The sequence below is a fragment of the Cottoperca gobio genome, chromosome 16, assembly GCF_900634415.1.
Source record: "Cottoperca gobio chromosome 16, fCotGob3.1, whole genome shotgun sequence".
Taxonomy (NCBI): Eukaryota; Metazoa; Chordata; class Actinopteri; order Perciformes; family Bovichtidae; genus Cottoperca; species Cottoperca gobio.
Genome location: NC_041370.1, coordinates 7248927 through 7254551, shown reverse-complemented (window position 1 = coordinate 7254551; position 5625 = coordinate 7248927).

The following is a 5625-nucleotide window of genomic DNA, read 5'->3' as shown; positions in this document are numbered from 1 at the left end:
ACACACGTTCGTCATAGCTTTAAAATGACATCAGTCCTTAATGGATTAGTGTCACTAATGAAATCAACTGTTTTTATTTCCCCTCGATCTGCGTTACCTCCATTAGACTGAGCTCTAGCATTTGATAGTCCAGATTAAAATGTATAGAATGAGTATCACCAGCCACTGTGAGGTACTACACAATTGTAATGATACACCTGGTTTTGTACGATACACAATTTTATTTATTTTTTGTTTTAAACACCATAATGAATATTGTGACACACAGACAGACCATTAATCCTAACAATGCAAATGCATCTTACAGAGGGAGTCATAATGTTATCAGTAATAACACACACACTGTAATCTTTTCTTCCACCTCTTTTCCATGTGCAACATATTTACATGGCTGTGCCCTTCACTGTATTTGTCTTTCATGGGAGCAGTGCAAGCTGGGTAAATGTCAAAACTGATGAAGATGCAAACCAAACTGATTGATTGTATTCACTGGCTGCTGCTGTCGTTCAAAATGAATTTCTTCATTCACTGAATAGTATGTTTAGTGTGGAGCCTGCACAAAGATGTGGACATATTGAAACCCACCACGTCTGTGTCTGGTTCTCCATCCTTTTCAATGTATTTATGAAAACAAGGTCATTTCATTTTCTCCACCACAGACCTTATGTTTAATTCATCCTGTCTGCACTGCGGGGTTACGGATCCACAGTCTGTCGGCATCAGGCACCATAACGTAGGGACATAGTATCTGCTAGTATGCGTGTACTGAAGGGATGGTGGATTTGAAGCCTGGAGTTTGAGTTTATCACTTGCTTCTCTCTTGACGGTTTGTTTTTTTGAGCCATGAAATCCATTTTTTTTGCTGCAGGGTGGAGCTGAGAGGAGTGAGCAAGCACAGCCGTCATGGCTAACAAATCCTTTAATATATTCCTCATGGAGCAATCACTCTCAAAATGGCTTTCAAGATGTAGATTGGAGGAAGTGAAGTTAGGTATTTTGACTCTAATGGAGAACAAAAACATGTGTTCTGGAGGAGGGTTTATTTTTCACTTCCCTAGAGACGTGAGATGTGAGTATTTGATGCTTTCCTGTGTCTTACATCATGGGAAACTGAATATCTTTGGATTTTGGACAAGACACTAAATCTGTATTTATGTGCCAAAATGCATCATTAAAAATCTTTTTGGGGACTGACTGACCAAGCAACAGACTGACTTAACAGCAGCTGCACATGTGAGTCAAAGCTGAGCTACTAATACAAAACAATTAATATGACTAAGAAGCCTTTTATCCCACAGACTCCATTAGTAACAGCACATGTTTGAATGTCCTGACTGGGAGTATTGTTCACTTGGTTATCACAAACATGCAAGTGAAAACTAAATGATGGGATGAGATCCAGGCTGGAGACAAAGCACCAAATGTGTTTCACAACACTTGCTGATGATGTGATGCTGCCTGTCAGAGTGAGAAACTGTGGAAACAAAAGAGCTGCAGTTCTTTTTTCTTAGATGACCACAGCATTGGGGATATTCTTCAGATACGGGTAATAGAGATATGGATTGATTAATGATAAACCATAAGAGGTGTGCTGTAGAACTCAACTCTGGCTCAATTTTAGATCATCCCGAAACCAACATTTCTGTCCAAATCCAAATATTATTATAGCACTCGATTTTGAACGGCGCTAGGTGACACGTTAAACAAGAGCTGACCCACAGGCAGTGTCGCTGTGGCTCAGAGAATTTATCGATTCAGCCTTGACGGCTTGTTCCTGTAGTTCAGCCTGAAGTGTTTGTGTTGTTGACCCCCAAATGTTTGTCACTGCTGCAGTTTAGCAACCTGTAAAACCTTCTGCCTGCCTGAAGTAATATAAAAAAGCATCAATCCAACACAGTAGTGTTGTGGTGATGTATGTCTGTCTGTACCGAGTCTGTTGTTTAGTCTTTGTCGTGGCTTAAAACTGACATCCATTGTCTAATCTTAATTAATCTGCAGATTAATTCCATATTCAATATGTTATGATCCACTAAAGTTAAGCACGATACGAGCTGAATAAATCAAAGTTTCTTTGTTGACTGTTATGTAACCAATGTTTGACATCTGGTTGCATAATGTCAAAGCTGTCATCAATACACATGATGAACTGTTCAAAGAGATGCAACAGTAGATTAGTATTCTGTAAACTAGTTATTTATTATATTATTCTGAGAATAAACCTTCGCCCTCCTCCTTGGGTTTTGGTGGTGATGGCTTAGTGGCACGGCTTCCAAACAGAACACCAGATGGTTGTGAGTTCAATACCAGCGCTGCCACCATTGTGCCCCTGAGCAACGCACTTAACCTCCAGGGAGACTGTCCCTGTACTTAGCTCACTGTAAGTCGCTCTGGATAAGAGCGTCTGCTAAATGACCTGTAATGTTAAGAATGTAATGTTTTAGTTTCAGCTGCTTTCAGTGAGTGTGTTCTTAGAAACTCAGTTGTCCCCGTCGACCTTTGGGCCGTGTGATGTTGGCTCGGCAGTAGTCTGTGTCAGTTCAACGCCCCCGAGGCTACACAGGAAGCTTTCAAAGATTCCCTCCCTGCCCTCCCACTGCCTGCTACCCTCCCTCGTCTTTCCTGGTAGCATCTGCTGTCGTTTTCTTGCTTTAATGAAATTATCGTGCACAAATGCTGTTAAACAAATAGGTTGAAAACATTTTAATGAACATCAACGTCAAAAATGATAATGAAAAAGTTAGTTTTTCAGTTAATTGCCACTTATCTGGTGTAATTTACCCCCCCCCCCCCTCCATCATACCTGATGCTTATTACATGGCTCATTGATTTATTGATCATTACCCTGTTGGTGCATCCTGATCACTTCCGAGACATCCAGACAATAAACACAGACTGTTTCCTAAGATTAATCATGAACATACAGCGTGGTAAATTGGTCCTTCGTCATGCATTATATATTTCAGAGGTAAACAAGGTGTTTGTTTATCCTCACTAATTATAATAAGAATCATTAGCATGTCTGCTACTAGCTTACTAACTCTGAAGTAACCACGTTACTTCCAAAACAATGACATTTCCCTACATTATAATGTTGAAGAAAGCACGTTTCCCCACTGTGTGGATGGTAAGCTAACGTTAGCAGCTCCGTCCTGCTCTTTGTTTGATTTAGGGAAAATTTACACTCCGGCAACATCAGCCAAACAAACAAATATGTACCAAAGTTTTAACATGTATATATTCTACAGTAAAAGTAATTTAAGGTCAGATTTCATACGTTTCATGTGTTTCAGCTGAAAGAGGATGTTGGGACAGGACATAAGAGACGGGTGGGGTTAGCGGCGCACCAGAGGAAACATGGAGAATGACAGAATAACGGACACCTGTTGTACTGCAGTTTGATATGTGGTTCTGGGTTACATCAACCATTAATAGTGATTCTTCAATGTAATGCTGCATTGTTGCAAAAATAAGAGACAAACTAAATAAACATAAGCAGGTATATGACGGGTCATGAAATATGAGTAAGCTTTTGAGTTTTATTTGAATACAAAATGCAGCACTTGACACTGCTCGACAGCGCTGTTACATGACGCTATACTGCAGTACTTTGAGGCAGTGTTTGTGGATGTGTTGTTGCGTGCTGCCGGCTCTCAGGCTGAACATTTTCTCTTCCCCCCCCCCCCCCATGCTGAGCTGCCGCTGCTGCTCTCACTAAAGAGAACATGGGAAGCTAAAAGAATGACTTCAGTGTTGGCTACAGCTGCAGTCGTTCCCCAGAGACTCGCTCTCTGGGCGCTCAGCATCTCTGCCTGGTCTCATGAGGACATACATGCTGGAGATGTGTTATTGTGGCAGACATGCCGTAAACAATCTCTCCTCTTGGAGACGTTGGACATGTCAAGCTGAGGTTAGAGCTTCAGTAGACCAGGGTTTACGGTTGGGTATTTAGTGACCCAAATGTGACCTTAGCTATAATTTCCAGAAAGTTAGCATTGAATGCTTGGTCAGAGTATTATTCTTGTTTACTTATTCTTTAGTTAGATCTAATTTGAATCATAATTTGGCAGATTTTAAAAGGTCTTGTATGGCTGCTTGTTTTTAGAAAACATGCATTTTTAAAAGCTTGGCTTATTTTTTATTCAATCCAACAAATGTGTTTTTGTGTGAAAGCATATTCCTGATGGTAAAATGTCACCAAAGTGTTATAATGGAAATGTCCCTCCCCCCAATATTTGTAATGGCCAGTTATTAAATGAGCTAGTTTTATCAATGTTCACTGTTAAACCAATTCCAAAACATAGCGGATGGCAACTCTTGCTTTATATGGGTTTACATGTCAACGAGCATCATTGAACACAACAGCTGTGCACACGGCTCGCAAGCGCATGGCAAAGTTTTTGGCCCGTTCTGTATCCTCTGCGCGCCATGCGAAGTTGAGCTCTCGCAGGTCTACTACACAGATAAAACACAAACTGTTTAAATCATCAGCATCACTGAAGCACATGTTAAATATGAGCCAGTGTGTTGCTGCTGTTGATGGACACATCTGGGCAGGTTGTTTTCAGCGTAGCAGGCCGGAGAATCTGAGTTTCACTCACTGAACCGACCAGGATGATCTATGATCCATACCACTAGTGCGGGGAATCTTTCTGTTAATGTATCTTTAAAAGACTTTCCAGCAATAGGTGTGTGGGTTTAACAATACAATTACACAGATTCTAACCTCAATAGGGATGGTGCAATACCAATTTTTCTTGTCTTATTCCGATACCTTGAGTATCTGCCGAGACCTGTCAAGCATCGTCTTTTTCTCTCTTAAACAACTAAGCTGTTAATAATACATTTGTATAGATGCACTTTGTAAAAAAACATCTACTCCCCTAAAGGAAGACTTACACAACATGCCTCCGTTATGCAATAATGCTTCTTTTTATTCACACTTTTTAACACGCATCACTTTTCATTTTGGCTAAAGGATCATATCGGATTATACTTATTTTTTTGGCCAGTATCTCTAATCACAAGTGTCCTCAGTGGGAGGTTCAATCTAACAGTAGTAGGACCTTCTACATGTACATTGACCTTTACGGCACCACATGGCTGTGTCACAGCGTGGATCCATTATATGTTGTCTCTGCGGTGTGCCGTGATGTAAATGCCACTGTGATTAGTGCTGGGCTGAGGAGAGAGCTATGAGATAACTGCTGTTCGGTCAATATGTTCACTGAGCTCCAAGATGTCTGCACCTTAAAGCTGTCATGTCCTTTTCCCCCGCCATAAGTGCTGAGCCAGATAATGTGAATGCCAAGGGTCCTCCAGCATAAATTGGCTCTGATCTAGATTGTTTGATAATGTGCTTACAATTGATGTTTCTCCCACACATGCACTACACTGCCAGTGTGATCAATCCTGCTTACACAAACCCTTTTCTTTGCTTCTCCACAGAATTTATTAACCGAGCGCAGGCTGGCCAAAGTCCACCAGCAGCAGTGCAGTGGAGCAGGGAGCTGTCCGCGGTGCTGAATTCATCAGCTAACAGAAATCCCCATTGCACACTCATGTGCCTGGGCTGCTCCTGATAGCTCCCATTCCTAGCAGCAACTGACCATCACCTCCACATCCAAG